This window comes from Microtus oregoni, unplaced genomic scaffold (genome assembly GCF_018167655.1).
Source record: "Microtus oregoni isolate MIOR12 unplaced genomic scaffold, Mior012 000086F_ref0000336, whole genome shotgun sequence".
Classification (NCBI taxonomy): Eukaryota; Metazoa; Chordata; class Mammalia; order Rodentia; family Cricetidae; genus Microtus; species Microtus oregoni.
The window spans coordinates 2,654,434-2,674,871 of NW_024544552.1; the positions used below are offsets into that span (position 1 = coordinate 2,654,434).

The 20,438-nt window shown below is 48.5% G+C and overlaps 1 protein-coding gene across 2 annotated transcripts in view; it reads right to left on the reverse strand.

Annotated features, from left to right (window-relative positions):
• Positions 1-11,257, reverse strand: part of Kcnj10 (potassium inwardly rectifying channel subfamily J member 10) — a 32,857-nt gene extending 21,600 nt beyond the window's left edge. For both annotated transcript variants that reach the window (XM_041643516.1, XM_041643515.1), the window contains exon 1: positions 11,043-11,257. The gene's annotated coding sequence lies outside the window, so the exon portion shown is untranslated. The remainder of the gene's footprint in view (positions 1-11,042) is intronic.
• Positions 11,258-20,438: the final 9,181 nt, after the last annotated feature.

Consider the following 20,438-nt stretch of genomic DNA (forward strand, 5'->3'; position numbering starts at 1 on the left):
ACTCCGAATAGATACAGCACTACATTCAGAGGAGGGTGTCCCATTGTGTCATTGCTCCCACACACACACACAACTAATTGCTCCAGTACAGCAAGAGAGCTTGTGGGTAGGTTTCCTTCACCAAAATGAGACATTTAGAGGCAGAGAACATGAGTAGAAACGATGGATGAGGTACAGAGAGACCGGTGGGTAAGGAGATTTAGGCTGAATCCAGTGGCCGGAGAGAAGCATCTAGATAACGTGTGTGTGTGTGTGTGTGTGTGTGTGTGTGTGTGTGTGTGTGTTTGTGTGTGTGTGTGTGAAGAATAGAAGGATCCTGCAGTTCCTTTGTGCAGTCCTTACGTAAGGGAAGCATCGTGGATCAGTGTTTAGTAACCACTTTCAGTTTGCTCTCTGCTAGAGACACTGCAGCTGGGGCCTCATCCACCCTCCCAGGACCCAGTGAGCCTCTGAAGTCAGCTCAGCCCGAAATCCCAGGAGTGCCAGAGGACCTTCCTTTCTTCCCCCTTCACAGAGTCTACTCCAAGCTACTAGAGAGATGGCTCAGATCAGAATGCTAGCCGAGGCACAGACACTCAGCACAGTTATACAATTGGGAAGGGCAGAGCTGGACACCACAGAGACTTGCAGTCAGCAGTGGTCTCTAGCTCTAAACCCAGCTGTGAAACGAGGGTTGGGGGAGGCGGGGAGGGAGGGAGTAATCACTCCTGCCCTACAGAGTGTCACTAGCAGGAGTGGGGCTAATGGCAATGGAGGAAGTGAAAAGAGGTAGGTTCACCCTGCTAAAAGTGACCTTTTGAATCCCTTTCTATAGCCAGAAGCCTGGCGACAGTCCCTTTACCTGCTATTTCACTGCTCCCAACTGTTACCATGCCCACAACTTCTTTCTGAGAACAGTGAGTAAAGACAGTTATGGTAAAATTCCATAGGAGCAGGGGACAATCTGAGCAAAGTCAGAAACTCCCAGTACAGAAAAAAACAAAACAATGAAACAGGCAAGGGACCAGGGACCAGCCCCCTGTCTTGTCACCAGTTGCCTGGGCACCTCATCTCACTGTCCCCGTCTTGCTGGGACAATAATTTTCCTGTTCCCCTTTCAGGGCCATGAGGGCTTGGGATGTGGGGAGTGTTCTGGGGAAATGCACCAGGTCCGGATATGTTAGCTGTCCACACGCATATATACTGCATGCTTGATTCAGTGCCAGGGTGGGGGTCCTGGCCCACTGACCTCCTCCATGGCCGGGGTAGAGGTAGGAAAGTTATACTCAAAGTTTGGTGGAGGCCGTGTCCGTGGTTAACGCATAAGCAGGTAAAGTCTGGGGCAGCAGGACATTCCCTGCCCCAGGGCCGCATTCTCGAGGTCACAACAAGTGCAAACTTGTTAAAACCTGTGTCAGAGCAGCAGAGGGCAGCGAGGGGTGGGGAGGGGGATGGTGCTGAGGTACCAGTAGCTGCTGGAGGGGGTGGGAGGGAAAGGAGTGGTGTGGGGAGAGGAGAGGAGGTGTGCACGTGCATAGGCTGATGGAAGGTGGTGCGGACATGTGGTCTGTGAGCCTGGCTCTGCATGTCGTATCTGGGCACATCTGCTTGGGTGTGGGTTTGGAGTGGGTGTGGGGCCGCATAGATGAGTGTGTGCCTGTGTGTCTCTGCATATATGAGCCGTGTGTCCATGAGCTGGGATAAAGAAGGGACTGGGCAGTCGCTGGTCCAGGCTGGGCATCTAGGAGGCATGGGCAGGCTGTGTGAGTCCCTGTTCTGTCATGGGCCTCATAGACCTGCATTCCAACTCCCTCCACAGACCACCCCCACCCCTGTGGTCCAAGCTTTGCCCTTCACAGTCAGCCCTGTCAAATGCCCATCTCCCCAGCCTGCCCAAGGGGGGGGGAGTGTCATACTGCCCACATACTCTCCCCCCCCCAACCCTGGGTCCACTCCTCCATGCTCTCTGGGTTCTCTGGACACTGGGGCGGGTGAGGGGTGGTGGGGGGAGGCTCTGAAAGCAGGTGACTGTTTGGGGGAACTTGGGGACAGAGCCCCCATTGTGCCCGCCCCAGAGCCGCCTCAATGGAGCTCTCTGACACAAAGGGGCTTTGACAATGGACCGGACATTAGTATGCAGAACCAGCCCCTCAGCCCTCTCACTGTCCCACAGCCCAGGGGCGGGAGCTGGGGGGCTGCTGGCAGTGGGAGACAGGGTGGGGCACAGCTGAGACTGAGGAGACATTAGCCCTAGCAGCTCCCCTGGGGTCACTGACCAAGAGCCAGGGGAAGGAGATTCGACTAGGGCCTCCAAACCTGCCACTGACCAAAGAGGACAGACTAAACAGAGAAGTCCTTGGGGATAAGAGTCGGGAGAGGGGTTATGGATGGGCAGCCTGAGTTCACCCACCCCTTACTTCCGCTTTGCTATGTAGTCAACGGAATTTGGTGGGTGGGATTGTGAACACCGGCGTGAGAGAACAAGATCCCAAACCAAAGCTCAGAGCCACAGCTGGTGGAGGCCCTGTGCCAGAATGACCGGCCTTCAGGAATAGAGGCTTCTGGACCTCTGAGATTCAGGATTCAGGGGTCTCTGGTCTTCTGCTTCCTTGACTGCTGCCCTCTTATTCCGCATGGGTGGGTAGGTAGCTGGGTGTGTGGGGCCTGGAGATTGATGTCATGTGTCTTCTGCTATAGCTTTATTTTTTTGAGACAAGGTCTCTCACTGAACCTAACTGGAGCTTGCTATCTCAGGCAGGCTGACTGGCCAGCAAATCTTAGGGAGCTCCCTGTCTCCACCAATGCCCACAACACCCAAATCTTAAAAGGGTGATGGAGATCTGAACTCTGACCCTCATACACAGCAAGCACTTTTTCCTGTTGAGCCGTCTCCCCAGTCCAGTGCTACCCTCTCACAGAATCTCTGCCGGGGAAGCTGTGGGGACAGAGAAGGCAAGTACGGTGACTAAGAACAAGGACCACTGCCCTTTGGGCTCTTCCAGGGAGGCCGGTGTGAAGCCATGAAGTAATATCAGCTGTCCAGCTAAAGGGAATCAACCACGTGCCTAGCGAGATAGGTTGCTCTTCCCAAGGGTGTGCACCAGTTCCCAGCTCAAGCCCACCCCCAGCATATACCAGCTAGATCTGGGACAGGGTGCCAGGCAAGGGCGCTGAGGCCTGGGTTGATGGGCACTCTGAGGAAGAGGGTAAGAACCTGCTGAGAGAATACAGGCAGCATGCAAGAGAAAGGTCACCATCTGAGCTGTTGCATAGCTTAATCAGATTTCCTCTGGCCTGGACCAGTAAGCCCCAAGAGAGGGTAGGGAGTACTTTAGAAAGAGAGAGAAAAAAAATTCAAGCTTAAGAATGTCTTCCCAGCTTCTTTCTTCTTAGTTGATACTAGGAAGTCCTCCCTCCTATATTCTTTTTATTTTATTTTATTGATTTTTTTGAGACAGGGTTTCTCGTGTAGCTTTAGAGCCTGTCCTGGCACTTGCTCTGTAGAGCAGGCTGGCCTTGAATTTACAGAGATCCACCTGCCCCTACCACCTGAGTGCTGGGATTAAAGGCATGCGCCACCACTGCCCGGCCTCTCTCCTATAGTCTATGTCTGGCTACTTCTCCTCCTGAGATTACTAAGGAGTGGGGGTGAAGTAGGGAGTAAAACCTGTTTCCTTCTCACTTTGAAAACTAAACCCCTAACTCATAGCATGTTAGAGAGAACGCAAGGCTAGGCCTAAATCAGATTCCTGGTTCAAAACCAGACAACCCAACTTTCCCTGTAACCTTGTGTGAGACACTTTCTCTCTGAGCCAAGAGATGCCCTCTGTACCACGGAAAAAAAGACTTTCTGGCCCTTCGTCTGCTAAGCGGTGAGCTCAGAGACATGACACAGGAACACAGCAGCTCCCGGCAACAAGGACCGTGCTACGCACTTTTCTAATACTGTGTCATCCTCTGCACTCTAAACAACAGATGCTTACTTACTTATTTTTATAGTAGGAAATGAACCTAGGGTCTCATACATGCTTAGCAAGGACTCTGCCAATAAGCTATATCCCAGCCCTTACTTTCTCTTTTTCTTTTGAGACAAGGTCTCACCAAGTTGGTCAGACTGATTCACTGTGTAGGCCAGATGGATCTTGAACTTGTGATCTTCCTACCAACTTCCTGGATGCTGGGTTTGGTTTTTGTTGTTTTTTATTGTTGGTGGTGGTGGTTGGTTGCTTGCTTGCTTTTGTTTTGTTTTTTGTTTTTTTAAGACAGGGTTTCTCTGTAGCTTTGGAACCTGTCCTAGAACTAGCTCTTGTAGACCAGGCTGGCCTCAAACTCATAGAGCTCCGCCTGCCTCTGCCTCCCAAGTGCTGGGATTAAAGGTGTGCACCACCGCTGCCCAGCAGCAGATGCCTTTTAAAGGCTCCATTTTACAGAGCAGAAAATAGAAGCAAGAGTGTAAAGCATTTGCCCAAGGTCACACAGCTAGTGGATAGAGGAGTTAAGAGTCAACCTCAAACAAGCAGCAACTCCCAGAGCCCAGAGGGGTTAAGCACTGCTCCATCCTGTCTGCCCGGAGGCAACAGTGAGAAGGCGCTGCTGAGGGACATCAGCCAAGATACTCATCATTATCAGTGTCCCCTGCAGTTCCTCAAACTGGGAGTTCTCAAGAGAGAGCTCACGGACCCAAAGGGATTCCTGAGGTGCTTCTAGAGGCTTTCGGAGGTCAAACCTCTGCTTGCCATAATGCTAATACTGCATGATTTATTCTTCCAGTTTCATTACTTCACGGGTGATGAGTGCAGTTTCCCAGGGGTGAGTAGCATGTGATATTGCAACATATTAAATGCAGAAGCAAATACAAGGAACCAACTAATTTTCCCTGAGCTAGGCATTAAAAAGATTTGTGTGAATAAAAGGCAGGTCACTCTTGCTAGACCTTTGTTTTATAAAACATAGCTACTTTTATTTAAGCCCTCCCTTCAACGGGCAACAGGGTTATCATTACTTCTAAATTAATTATGATCTTAGGTCTCCTCAGCATTCATTTCTAACACGCTAAATATCAATAGATACCACCCATGCAAAACAAATGCTCTTTGGAGTCCTCAGAAAATTTCAAATGTAAAGGGGTGCTGAGACAGAGAGAGAGAGTGTGTCAGACACTCACCTTCACCTTGTATAAGCTTCCCATGTATCTTTTTTTAATTATGGCATCAGCCAGGGTTTAGGCATGGGGTAAGGTATATAGCTGGATCTCGGGGTTATGACTGGAAGAGAAAAAGAGCTAAGGGGTCTACTCTAGGGAGAATGTAACATTAAGGGCCAGGCCAACCCATCCTCCCTTGACTGGTGTCCCCATATCTCTCACCTTGCACATCCCTGCTCAGAAGTATGGACAAGACAACGGGACTGTCCCAGACTGGACCCTGACCTCTAGCCCTGTTGCCACCCCAGACACCAGCTGACAAGTCCAGCCTCAGGCTGGAGTCAGACCTCCCTCTGAGGGACTTGAGGTACAAGAAACTGGAATCCAAGCACACATGGCTTTTAGTCTTAGGATGAAGCTGTCCCCAGCAGATGAAATGGCTGGTCAATGAGGAGTCATTCTTTTTTTTTTTTTTGTGCTTTTTCAAGACAGGGTTTCTCTGTGGCTTTGGAGCCTGTCCTGGAACTCACTCTGTAGACCAGGCTACTCACAGAGATCCACCTGCCTCTGCCTCCCGAGTGCTGGGATTAAAGGCGTGCGCCACCATCGCCCGGCTGAGGAGTCATTCTTGAAGCTCCCTAGAGAGCTGGGTAATGGGGTCTCACACACATGATACTGGAGATCCCCACTTAAGCCTCTAAAGGCAGGGTACTCCTCCAAAATGTTGTGTTGAGTAAACACAAAGCCCTGCCTAGATTCAAGGTAGACAGAGTCCTTTTGCATCCCTGGGACCAAAAAAGAGAAGTCTCGTCTTTGCTTCAGGAGGTCCTCAGTATGTATGACAGGGACATAGGCTTGTCCTAGAGGAACGCATTAGCAGGTAAGAAAGATGGACTATCCCTCTAACATTTGCCATTTATGAGAAAATCAAAGATGAAAAGATAAAACGAGATGGTTGAACAGAAAGAGAAAAAAAAGAGTATGGTAATTTTCAGGCAGGTGAAACTTGGAATGGCTTGTGATATCCAAGAGTGGGTGGAAGGGTGTACTTGGGGACTAACTGTCAGGGTCAGACCCTAGAAAACACAAGAGATGGGGTTCCGGAGGGGAGGTGGAAAAGCAGAAAGTTGTGTGAAGACTGTGACCGGAAATGTCTGTCTAGTGCTAACAGGAATGTCTAGGCATGGAAGGGACAAGATAAAAACTCTTGCTCCATGGTGAGAATACCAAACATGGAGCAGCGGAGGGAAGGAATCAAGGAGAGAGGCCAGAGTCAGGAAAGTCGTGATGGAGGCTATCATCAGTAACTAAGCTAACATGATTGACAGGCTGATCAGGGGACAGGGGCAGAGGACACCCAAACCAGCTGAGAAGGAAGAGGTGCTAAATGAAGAGACCAAGAGACAGGGGGCAGGCTAATGCAGCTCAGTTGGTAGGGTGCTTACCTAACGTGTACAAACCCAGCACCACACCAAACCAGGCCAGGAGGGAGGTGTGGTGACACAGACTATAATCTCAGGGGTAGCGACAGGAGAATCAGAAGTTCAAGGTTATCCTTGAATACACAGCAAGCTTCATAAGACCTCCCCCACTCAACACACACCCACAAAGTTCTGAGGAGACGGCTCAATAAATAAAGAGCTTACTACGCAAGCATTAGTACCTGAGTTTGCATACCCAGCAGCCACATAAAAACCAGGCACAGGGAACGTGCCTATAATCCCAGGACTGGGGGAAACAGAAAGATCTTTGGGGCTTGCTGTCAGTCAGTTTGGCCGAATTGGTCAACTCCAGGCTCAATGAGAGATCCAATCATAAGTACAAGATAGACAAAGATTGAGGAAGACACTCAACAGCAACCTCTGTCCTCTACACTCCTGCAAATATATATACACCCACATCCACACACAAAAATATACATGCACCATACAGAAGAGGGGGGAGACAGACCTATGCAGGAAGGGAGCAATGCATGAAGATAGGTAGAGACACCTCGGATGTGGGGGTAGAAACGTGTATCTTAGGCGAAGCAGCAGAGGTTGCTAGGGATGATTATCTGGGGAAGGGGCGGGTGCTTGACAGATCACAGTTATTGAGTCTGAATTGTAGACAGGACATCTGTTTGGCACAAATGTCATGGGAAGAATGGGCTGCGGTATGAAGGTCCTGCTTCTGGTAACAGCCAGTCTGTTGGCATGAAACTGGAACCCCGTGTTTAACTTCTCAATAACTCTGCCTTCCCAGACCTAGGACAAATGCCCAGAAAAGCACTATAGAGGGCTGGGACCAGTCCCAGGAGCCAGTCAAGAGGAGAGTAGGAAGAGTAGAGAAGAGCGGAGTAGAAAGAGTTGGAGAGCCCAGAGAAAGCTAATAGCCGCCACACCTTTCATGCTACTCACCTTCTAAATCCTTTGCAAATATTGACTCTTGAAACCCTCACAACTATTATTAGCCCCGATGAAAGCATGAAGAAAGCTGTGTGGCTACTAACTGGTAAAACCAGGACTTAAGCCCAGTAAGGGGGACTCCAAGGCAAGGCTCTGAGTCACTGTGTGTGTGATCTCTCAGAATGAAGAGGTGGCAAGTTAGGGTCACACCGCCATTCATGGGAAGCCTCTTGACAGTTATTACATAGCCCCTATATTTCAGAACTTCACAGCTCCTTTCGGGAGCCTTAACGGTGAGCTTTTTTTGTCTGGGTTATTTTCTTTTTGATATTATTTATCATGGTGGGGAAGGAGTATCACGTGTGTACCTGAGTGCCTGCAACCCATGTGTATGGGTGACCAGAAGAGGGTGTCAGATCCTCTGGAATTGAAGTTACAGATGGCTTTGAGCTGCCATGTGGATGCTGGAACTGAACTCAGGTCCTCTGCAAGAGCAGCAAGTGCTCCTAACCACTGAGCCATCTCTCCAGCCCCTGAAGCTCTTTTTTTTTTTTTAACCTCCAGAAATATGTCTCCTTTTGCTTCCTAGCCATCATTTCAAATGTCTTTCTTTTTATGGGGCGTCTTCTCGACTGGTGTCTAATCTCCCCCTGGGTTTTCTGCCACTGGAAGAATGCAGAAGCACCATGTATTAATACCCACTCATCCGGAGTTCCCGCTTCTCCAGGCTTCTTCTGCAGACCACACAGCTTAGGTCTGACTTCTCTCCCACATCTCTCTTCAAAGACAGCCCCTCCCTTCCCCACCACCTCAAATCCAGGCTCCAGGCTGGCAGACACCCACAGGAGAGTTGCTCCCACAATCCTTTTCTCTTTGTCCTTTCAAGGTTCTGATGGCGGGGGGGGGGGTGGAGAGGGGCCACCCAGGACGTACTCTCTCTATGAAGAATGGTGACAACATGGACACTAGTCTCTGATGAGGGGAAAAAAGCCCTTGGCCTCAGACTGAGGTGATGAGGTGAATGCAAAAACTCCCCGTTCTCAGGAGTGGCCTTAGGCAACTGCCCTTCACTCTGCGCTAAGACATTTGCACAGAGTCCAAAACTCCCCTCTCTGGCCAGTCTTCTGCAGTTTAATCTCAACGGGGTGCCTCATGTTATCCCTTCTCTCTACCCCTTCCCGGGCCTCACTACTGTCCTGGACAACTTGGCCTCAGTCTGGACAGTAACACTGACCAGTCAGGCAAGAGAAGAATCTAGGCCGGGGAAGGGAGGGAGAGTGGAGTTCCTTTATTCCCCTCTTCTTTTTTTTTTCTTCCGTCCTAAATAACTTTTCTCAGGAAAATTTAGGGACTCGCATCTCTTTCCCTCATCACCTTGTGTCCTTTTCCCTCCTCACCAGTACTTCGCGCCTCAACCACCTGTCTTTGCATCCTGTGTGTACAAACCCAACCTAGGAGGCCAAGAAACCTCCCTTATGGAAATGGGCCTTGCGACACAACTCACCCATCATAGCCTTTAAAGACTTCACCCCACAAGTTCCAAAACAACTGTAAAGACCTGCATATGAACCCACCCAGATGGGAACATCCCAGCCTCCTCGGTCCCTAGGGGAAAGAGGGGGAGGAAGGTCCCTGGGTCTTCTGCCAGTCACTTCCCTTCTAGCCCAAGCCAACAAAGCTGGAGTGTATGTGAGCTCATGCAGAGTGCAGGCTGGAGCCACAGAGAGAACTTGGGAAATACCAGCTTATCCCCACATAAACACGAGCCCTCCAAAGATATATTGGGTACGTGTTGGAGAGATGTTATCCCCCCACAGGGTAAGGGAGAGAAGTAGGGTTCTGCATTAGAGCTATACAGGGAATGGGACCATACCCCCCCCCCACCTCCTCCCAGTCAGTGGAGCCATTGCCATTTGATATCCACTGAGACAACTTGGCTGCTCTGGGCTCGGGATGGGGGCTGGGGGGATGGCTCAGAAAACAGCAGTTCCTTTCAGGACCCAGGTTGGCAAGGGCTTTGGGAGGCTGGACTGGCCCAGATCACCCCCTAACTCCCCCTCCTTTCCTCCCTCCCTTGCCACCACCACCAAAGGCTGGGCGGGTGGGTGGAGAGATTGGCACTGCCTGGGTCAAGCCTACTGCCTCTGCCGTCCAACCCTGGACCCTTGGCTGGCATGATGCCGTCTCTCCCCCCCTTTCCCCTTTTCCTCCTTCCTGAAGAACCAGCCATGAGCCAGGACACCTAGTTCCTTCTAGACTTGGTGCCTATACCCACCCAGTCTGTACCCTTGGGGAACTGACAAGCCCTACCCTTTGGCAGAGGATGGAATCGCCATCATTCCAGGAACATATTCAAAACTCCTTGGAGATCAGGGAGAAGTGTTCACGACGAAACTCAATTGAGCTCATGGCAACAGCGGACTCAGGGCACTAGCATCTCAATGCCTTCTACATAAGCCCAAACGGGAGGCTCCCAAATCTTCCTTCCCCAGCTCCTGCCCTCTCGGACTACACAAAGCAGTCTGTCCCATAGGGAGAGAAAAAAAATTCAAACACCACAGCAAGGGCAGTCTGGCCAGAAATCTCGTCAGAATGTGTATGATAAGCAACCTAATCAGGCTTTAAGCTTGCCTTCCCATTGGGTCCAACTCTGACTTTGTTTCTTCACACCCTCACCTCTTGGCCATCCTCAGCCTCCCCAGAGCACTTCAGTTACTGGGATGAAATCCCAAGATACCAGAAAGCCCTACCCGCACTGCCCCCCCCCCCATTTTGTCCTTCTAATCTTCCTGGGCCTCAGCTCTCCTCCCTAGAATGAGTTCTTTCCCAACACGAGTGCCCTTGATTAGTCCCCGTTGGAGGAGAGAGAATGGGAGAAGGGACACTCTGGAGGGTGACTTCATAGGCCCTAACCTACCCTCTGACTCCTTCTGAAATTCTCCTGGTGAAGCAATTTGAGGGGTGTCGGTAGCGAGGGGTATCTTGAGGTGGGAACCAAGTTGGAAAGGAAGGGAGAGAAAGGGGAAAGGGGAGAGAGGAGGGTGCCCGGTACAGCAGGCTGTGTCTTCTAATCTAATGTTTGTTTTTCTCCCATGTGTAAACTGGTGGTCAGAACATGGTCCGTGAGTGTCGCGGGGAGGGCTGGGAGCAGGAGTAGCCTGTCGCTACTGGGTGCAGGAGCAGTGTCTGTACCACTGTGTGGTGGGTGCAGGTTTATGTGTCGTAATTATTCCAGTAACCAGAGGAGTCCCATGCAACTGCAGGTATGCCGAGTGAGGCGGGGACATCACGGAAGCCCCCTTCTCAGACGGAAGGCCTGAGGTGACTAGCCTAAGTAAAGTACGCTTGGTGAGGGACCCTTCCCAGGAAAGTCCACTTGGGACGGCCAAGGCAGAAGGAGGGAGTACTTAGGATTGTACTGCTGAGGCCAGGCAACCTTGGTAGGGACCGAAGGGCTGGGGACCCCGATGTCTCTAAGTGGATAGGTCCTCGGCCAGGGCGGCAGCACTCTTTCATCAGGAACAGAGTCTTACCTTGGCTCGCAGGTGGAGTGGCTGCACGGATGGACCGCCGGGCAGCGGGACGATGAACAGACGGGGCGGGTAGGAGTGACGAGAGGAGCTGAGCGACGGGCAGGACCAAGACTCTTAAACCCGGAGCTGGGATCAGATAAGGGCTTGTCCGGGGGCCGGGGCCGGGGTCGGGCCGGCCGGGGGCAGAGTTGGGCCGGGCCGGGCCGCCCCCTCCCTCTGCAGCGCCGGAGCCAAACTTTGAGTGAATGGAGGGGCCCGGCGGGGGCCGGGAGGGAGGGGGCGGGGGAGCTTGGGGCCGGCCAATGGCAGAGCGGAGCGCCAGCCCCGAGCCTGGGGATTGGCGAGATTTGGGTAAGGGGCGGGGCTTAAGGTGCTAGGAAGCGCAAACCCAGACTGACTAGGGCGCAGAAACACCCAAAGACAGAGACCCAGACAGAGTCCCAGAGAAAGAGAGATGAAGGAACGATACGAGAAGAGATAGAAACCGAGCTGGCAAGATGACAGGGGGAGAGAGAAAGAAAAAAAGCGAGGCGGCCGTGTCAGAATGGAGGAACCAGGACGAGGGCCGCGGGGGCGGGACTGGGCCCCAGTTAATGAGGTGGAAATGAATTCAGGACGGGCTGCGGCTGGGACCAGACTGGCAGACTTGGCCTGGGTTCCCGAGGCTACAGGGCTCTGGCATCCCGTACAATTTCCAGGCTATTTGCTGTTCCCTGTTTAGAGAATACGGTGCTGGGTGCAAAAGTCGCACCCAAAACCGTCTCCACCTGCAGCAGCTTCATCTGAACGGAAAAATAAGCTACAGTCTAGTATGAGAGACACCTTAAACTGTGGAAGAATAGCGAAAGGTCGCTCTATTTAGGGGGTTCCCCACAAATATTCGAGGAAAGAGATAACATTTACTTAGGTCCAAGGACCTAGGGGACACAGGGGCCCATGTCCTAGGAGGTGGCAGGAAGGACACTTACGACAGAGGAACGGCCTAAGTGAAATCCTGAGGTGACACAGAAGTACATACTGTCTCAGGATATAGCATCAAACTATTCCTACACACTAGAGTGTCTGCACCAAGGACTGCTTTCATTACCTGAATCTATGTTTTGAATGGTTTGTATCCACTATCTCATGTATAGCATGTATTAAAAAAGAAAATAATCACTTACCATCTTATTCATAATAGACACAGAATTAACAATCAATAGCCATTATTCCTTACTTACTATGCTAATATAAAGTCATGGTTAAAAGTAGAGAAATTGTATGTTTTAATTTATCCTGACTCTCTAAAATTCCTAAAATGACTAAATGTGCCTTTTGAAAAGCCCTCATTGAACAGCCGGGCGATGGTGACGCACGCCTTTAATCCCAGCACTCGGGAGGCAGAGGCAGGTGGATCTCTGTGAGTTCGAGACCAGCCTGGTCTACAGAGCTAGTTCCAGGACAGGCTCCAAAGCCACAGAGAAACCCTGTCTCGAAAAACCAAAAAAAAAAAAAAAAGCCCTCATTGGTGCTGAGGGTGTAGCTGAGTGGTGGAATGGTTGGATAGCCCTGGGTTCCATGCTTTACCACCACGAAAAGAAGGATAGGAATATCAGAAAGAGGGAAGGAAGGAGGGAAGTAGGGAGGAAGAGAAACACAGAGAAGTAGACAAGGAAGCCCTCACTGGCCAAGGAGAGGGCTGGCTAAACGTTAGTTCTTAGAAGCAGGGCTTGTTCGAGAAGCAGAGGGAGACCGGGAGTAAATATATGGTTGTGATAGGGTCAGTCAGAGTTTCTATAAGCAAGGTAGAGCAACTGAGAGTTCTTAAGGGGAGGAGATAAAGACATGCAGAAGCTGGGAAGGTTAATCTGGAAGTGTGCAGGCTGGTTTGAATCTGAAAACAGGAGGCAGTTGGATTAGGCAGAGAGTAATAGCAATTATGTGGGCAGGAAGAAAGCCTGGATTTGTATGGTTTCAGCAAAAAGTGAAACAGAAAAAAAAAGACCTGGGTATCAAAAAGCCAAGAGAAAAAACCGTCAAAGGACCAATGTGTCATGGAGAGCAAAGAGAAAGGCTGCAGGGATCACAATGGTTCTGGACTCTACAAACCAGGATAACTATGAGACCACTGAATTCCAAGGAGCAGTCAACCTGTTGTAGAAACAGGTAACTGAGGCAGAAATGGCGAGTTATCAGAGGGAAGAAGACACAGTTGACCATTGCTGTCAAAGCAACACCGAAGCCATGACATCAAGGTACTTCTCAAGGAGGGCCATGTGTGGTGGAAAAATAGACTGACAAAGAGTGAGAGACTTATACCCCAAGGAACAGAAGGAGAAAAGTCACAGTTGACCACCAAAGAATGGATTAAGAGAGTGAGGTGTTGAAAAACCAAGGAAGGAAGGACAAAGAGGGGAACTTAGGACAGTTCCAGTCAATGCAGAAAGAGAAGCATTGGGTTTGACAAGGAGAAGTCATTAGTGACATTTAAGAGCAGTTTCTTTTCTCTTTGTTTGTTTGGTTTTGGTTTTTCAAGACAGGACTTCTCTGTGCAGTCCTGGCTGTCGTGGAACTCACTCTGTAGACCAGGCTGCCTCAAACTCAGAGATCTGCCTGCCTCTTCCTCCCCAGTGCTGAGACTAAAGGAGTGCACCACCATTGCCCAGTGAGAGCAATTTCAGAAGAGTGATCCAAGGGAAACCAGATTACAAGGTGCTGCATTAGAAAGTGAGAAAATGTTAACATTTACCCTTGTAAGGATTTGACTTAGAGAGGAAAAAATACAACCAGAGCCAGAGTCATGGACCAGAAACTACCTTCCTGCCTGATTTTTATTTTTTGGGTTTTGTTTTGTTTTCAAATTTCTGATATCTTCTGTAAGATGGTCTGAAAACATGGTGTGTTAGGCCTGCTTGGGAAGCTAAGGCAGAAAGAAGGGTTGCAAGCCCAAAGCCTTCCTGACCTACAGAGTGAGTTCAAGGCCAGCTTGAACAATTGATCAGGGCCCACAGTCTTGACATTCAGAGATAGAAAGGGTTTGAAGGCTGAGCTCAGACCACACTATAAAACTGAGAACAAACGCAGAGAAAAGAAGTCAACGGTCTGTCGTGGTTTATGAGATCATTACAAGACATTTATCATGAATTTATTATTTTTCCAAAAATGTTAACCAAGCATTTGGCATCAGTCACCACCCATACGTCCATGACTCTAACCCACCTGGGTATATATTTCAAACTTAGTACAACATGGAAGGAATCACCTTGCTCACAGGTATGCTCCTCTTTGTTCCAAACCTCAGTGAATATGTTGCCATCATCCAACTAGAAGCACCGCAGTCATTCCAGACTTATGCTACTCCATGGTCTAACTACATCATCTCCTTTCTAAGTCCCTGGACACTCCCCCTGTCTCCCTGTGCCGTTATCATTGCCATAGTTTGGAGCAAATACGCCGCTCAGCAGGGCTACTGCAGCAGCCATCTAACTGGTTCCGTCCCTCCAGCCTTTCTACACTCTCATAATAACCCTTCAGGTCATGAACTCCTTTATGTAAAAGCAATCAAGGCCAGCGAGATGGCTCAGAGGGTAAAGGTACTGGCTGCCAAACCTGATGACCTGAGCAATGCCAGTACTCACATGGTAGGCAACTACCAAAATTTGTCCTCTAGCCTCTGTGTGTGTATTGGGGCACTTCTACACACACACACACACACACACACACACACACACACACACACAGAAAAGGGGGTGGATGTAACTTTTAAGAAAGAATTAAATATCAATAATGTATTTCTGTCCAAAGCTCACATCCGACTTGCCACTTCCCACTTCAAAAATCTTCAATAAGGGACTGGAGAGATGGCTCAGAGGTTAAAAGCACTGGCTGCTCTTCCAGAGGTCCTGAGTTCAATTCCCAGCAACCACATGGTGGCTCACAGCCATCTGTAAAGAGATCTGGTGCCCTCTTCTGCTCTGTGGGCATGCATGGAGGCAGAATGTTGTATATACAATAAATAAATCTTTAAAAAAAATCTTCAATAAACTGCAGCTGTGTATAAATAAAATCTACATTCTGCAGCATAAAACAGAAGGTCATTATAACCTGGCCTGACACCATTCTAGTCTTGTCTTCCTCTGACCCTTCATATCTGAATCTACAGCTACATCCTCCTGTAACACCATGGTTGGGTCATGCGGCCTGCGTGTTGCACAGATCTCTGGTTTCCTCCATGTTCTCGCTTGTGCTCCACCTTCCATCCCAGTACCTGCAAGGGATTCTACCTTTGAGAGGCCCTACTGAACCCACCCTCAGCCCCCCTGACCAAGGTTGGGAAGACTCGCGGCTTCCTTATTTCTGTATAACTCCTGCTAAGCAGACCAAAAAGCTGACAATAAGCATTGGTTTTCATGTTCGCCCTGTGTCCCTTTCTGTGGCGTGTCAACTCAGCCACCAAGCACTATTAAGTCTCCTTTACTTATATCTCTCTAGGATGCAAACCGTCATTCCATGGCCAGAATCATGAAGATTACCACTACCCCAGCACCTGATCCATCCTTAACCCTTCTCTTCAGTCTCAAAGGGAAATATACTGTTTCCGTTAAAGAAGTCCTGTATAAAGCCTAGAACCAAAACCTTGAACAAAGAGGGGTATGGTAGTATACACCTTTAATCTCAGCACTCAGGAGGCAGAGGCAGGAGACTCTCTGGGAGTTCAAGGCTGGTTTACATAACCAGTTTCAAGTGTGCCATAGCCAAGGCAACATAGCAAGACCCTGTACACACACACACACACACACACACACACACACACACACAATCAGTAAAAGCCCCTCTTACTAGTCCAGTCTCCTTTGCTTAACACTTAGAGTTCTCCTATGGTGGAAAGAGAGAACCACGGGGCAGGAAAGAAAACCGATACCCTAAAGAAGAAAAACTGTCTGGATAAGCCCCTTCCATATATATATAGAGAAGAGCAGCCATTTGCTGAAGCTCAGAGTGAGGGTGAGGCAGTGTGGGGTGGAACTGGGCAGTTGAAAAGACTCAGATATTCTAGAGCCACAGGGCTGGGAGCTGTGAGAAAAGCAGCTTCAATGGTATTGTCATGCTCGCATTTTAAGAGTGGCTTAAATCAGGTCTCCATTCTTAAGGAATCATGCTCTATTAGCAACTATATTCTCTGTGCATATCATGTCAGTTTTTAATGTTTAACCTTTTGCCAAAGTGAAGTCCTGGAACACACTATAAGCCCAATAGCACCATTGGTGATGGGTGCTTAACAAATTAATGTTTCTGAGTGTTTACTTACTGTGCATGGTAAATTTGATTTTGCTTATTTTGTTTCCATTTGTCCTGTTTGAGACAGGGTCTTATTATAGAGAAGGGGAAGAGAGAGGGAGGGGGAAGGGAAAATGTTTTTAACTACAAGGCTTATCTAGCACCTCTGAAATTGGGTCCATTGATGGAAAGTTTGTTAACACCCAAATACACTCTGGAGAGGTAAGGAACGGGAAATCAAGAAACCACCAGAAGCCTGGAATGGGGGAAGGCTAAGTCTTAGCCCTCATGCTTCTCTTGAGACCCTCTTATCTAAATAGTGAGGGTTGCTCCTAGACCACCTCTAAATGCTAGTGTGTAAGTCCTAGTCTATCTCTAGCCAGCCCCACAGACTGATGTGTGATGCTTCTAGGGCCGAATCCACCTTTACCTATTTAGTAAGACATGAAGTCTCACTATGCTGCTCTGACTGACCTGGAGCTCACTATACAGACCATGGTGGCCACAAGCCCACAGAGATCCACCTGCCACTGCTTCTCAAGTGCTGGGGTTAAGTGCGTGCACCGCCACACCCAGACCTCTTTCATTTATACAAATTGTTATTTGGACTTACTTGACCTTCCTGTTCCACTAAACTCACATCTTCAACCATCTCCTGCCTTCCCTTTCATACTTCCTTCCCCGTCTCCACGCTTTTGCCCAGAAAGTCTCATGATCTTGTTCAAGGAAGCCTTCCCAGATTGGCTGACCCCATAGCTGGCAACAAAGGCCACGGCTGCTGGGTGAGCATGAGCGGAAGGCTGCATTGAGTTCATCTTGTACCCAAACTCAGAGCTGTTGGGGAAAGGAAGGGAATGTCCCTACCCTCACCTCAAAACAGCAGCAACGAAACTCAAATCCTACCTCTTCTTTAGGCTCTCCACGAGAACTGAGATATTTGGAGAGAGCTGATTTTCTATTTCACACTTTGAAAAAAGTGTGTGTGTGTGTGTGTGTGTGTGTGTGTGTGTGTTAGCCCTCACCGTGCAGGCATATGTAGAGGTCAGAGGCTGATGCTGGAGTTATAGATATATACTGTCATCCCAGCTTCTAAGTAGGTGATGTGAATCCAAACCCAGGTCCTCAACTTGCTCTGCAAATACCTTGCCCTCTAACATCTCCCCAGCTCTGCACCGACGTTCTTTATAGGCCGGCGTTGTGGCTCCAGAAGTGGCCTTCCTGTCCCCAGTGTCCTCGATTTTCAATTATCATTTATCACAACTCCACTGACATAACAGGTTTGATTCCTTGCAGAACTGCTTTTGTTCTCTCGGTCCATAAAGTCTAGGACCTTACTTATTTTTTGTATGCTAGTGACTTGTGAGATTTTCCTTTCTCCTGCCTCAGTTCAAGCTAGATACACAAGGAATTGAGGTTAAAGTTAACAAGTTAAGTCCAGGACCTGGAGGATCTTGAAAGAGGTGAAAGAGTGTTGTCGTCTGTCAGCACAGCAAGGACAGTCAGCAGGCTGGCTGACAACACCTGGAAAGGCACTATCGGTTATGTGACTGTCCCTCCAGAAAAAGGGGCCAGCTCTATGCAAACACATTCTTGCCCAGGAGTTTGGTTTCTTCTCTCTGAGTGCCTGGCACAGTGGAACCAACGTGAGCAGCCTCTTGGCAGGGCAGAGAAAAGCAAGCTAGCAGTCCCCAGGCTCAGGTGACAGGGCCAGACCCAGGAGACAGGGATGTTGACTGGGGCTTTAACAGCACTGTTGATGCCAATCTCGGGCAAAAACCTGATATTTCCACTTGGAACAATAAGAAACAGCCAACAGGATTGGAGAGGGGTCAGTGAACAAGCAGAGCCCCCTGCAGGTCTCACTGGGTGATGCCAGGACAGAGGAGGACAGCCCCTGCTGGACAGGGATCTCAGAAGTCCCCTGAGATGGTGAGGACGAGGATGAAGATGAAGATGATGATGATGATGATGATGATGATGATGATATGATGATGATGATGATGACGGTGACAACAACAGTGGCAGTGGCAAGGAGAAGAAAGAGGGAAAAAGAGGAAAACACAATACGTCATGCTTTATGTAAACAATCCTCAAGAAATGGGTACTACTTATTGTGTTTTCCGTATGAAATACCCTCCCCAAAGCTCCAGTATTGGTGATTAGATCATGAGAAAGGAGCTCCCTTTGTTGATGGCTTACTCCATTGACTGACTAACCCTGAATGGACTATAAGGAAACGAAGGCTGCCCGGAGGAAACAGGCCACCAGTGGACGGCTCTTGAACAGGGGTTCTCAACCTTTCTAATCCTTCTACCCTTTAATACAGTTCCATGTGTTGTGGTGACCCCCAACCAGAACATTATTTTATTTATACTTCATAGCTGCAATTTTCTACTGTTATAAACTGTAATATAAACATCTGATATGAAGAATATATAATATGTGACCCCAAGGGGTCACGACCCACAGGTTGAGGACCTCTGCTCTAGAAGAACAGTTTCTCTTCCCTCTTCTTGTCTCTCTTCCTTTTTCTTCTGCTCTCTCCTTCTTCTCTCCTCCCTCCCCACCGCCCACCTCTCCAGTCTCCATGAGGTCTGTTTTCCATGCTACCCACTACAATGCTCTGTCTCATATGTCCCAAGAAAAATGGAGCCAAATGGCCCCAGACTGAAATTTCTGAAACTGGAAACAAAAAATTAACCGTTCGTCTTTTAAGTTGGCTCAGTTATTCTGTCATAGCAACAAAAAGTGACTGATACAACATGGCTATTCCCATCTCTTAGATTTACAGAAAACTAACATTTTTCAAGCATGGTAGCTCATGTGTGTAATCCCAGAACTATAGAGGCAGAAGCAGGAGGAACTACCAGTTCAAGGCTGGCCTAGACTAGATTGTGAGTTCCAGGCCAGTCAGGAATTTATAACAAAGCTTTGTCAAAAGAAAGAAGGAAAAGGAGGAAAGGAAGAAAGAAGAGGAGGAAGAGGAAAGAAAACAAAAAAGAAAGAGAAAAAAAGAATAAAAAATTCAAAGTCTTACATCTACTATCAGATGGAGTAGGATTTGAACTTATTGCCCCTGAAATTTATATTGCTCCATATACCAGCCATATTTTTTAGTGCATTCCAGAAACTTCTAGCCTTCTAATGTGCAGTCTTATTCCTGCTCTTCTAGTGATGTGTCCCTGCAATGTTAAGGCTTAGTAGAATGCATAGAAAACACCTTGCACGTAATGATACTGATGATAGCAATAATACCAGCTTGAATTTATATACCATTCTTTGCTTTTAATTATGTCCCTGGGGCTTGTGGCTGAAGGAAGGGAATGTATTTCTGTGGCACAATCCTTACCTAGCATGCACAAGGCCCTGGGTTCCATCTACAGCAGTGCAAATAAATAAGCAGATGAATAAATAAATTCTTAAGGGAAATTAACATTGAAATATTTTTGTTTCTCCAAAACGTTTCCTTTTTTAATTTTTTCCGAGACAGGGTTTCTTTGTGTAGTCCAGGCTGTCCTGGAACTCGATTTATAGATCAGGCTAACCTCAAACTTACAGAGCTCCTCCTGCCTCCTGAGAGCTGGGATTAAAGGAACTGTGCCACCACTGCCTAGTACATTTCCTAATTTTTAATCAGTCATGTTGTAGTTATTATCAGACAATCACAATCAGCTTGTATGGATATTTTATGTTTTTATTTCCTTTTCTTCCATCCTTCCTGGTTTCTTTCCTCCTTTCTTTCTTTCTCCCTCCCTTTCTTTATTCCTTTCTTCCTCTTTTTTCTTTTTCCCCTTTCTTTCTTTCTTTAACGTAAGTCTTCATGTAACTGAGTCTGGCTTTGAACATGACGGTTGGTCTTGAACTTGAGCTTCTGTTCTACTTTTTTATGTAGCACCGCTCCCTACATGAACATTCGCGTGCATAAACATATCAACTGCTGTGGTAAACTATTGCACTTACTGAATGCTACAGTTATCACATTTCCGTGGTGATGTAAAGCTCGTGGCGCTGATGGCACCCAATGCTGGCAAGGATGTAGAGCAACAGGAAAAGGGATGTGTTGCTAGTGAAACTGCGAAATGGTACAGCCACTTTGGAAGTCGGTTTGGCAGTCACCTGCAAAACTAAACATATTCTTCC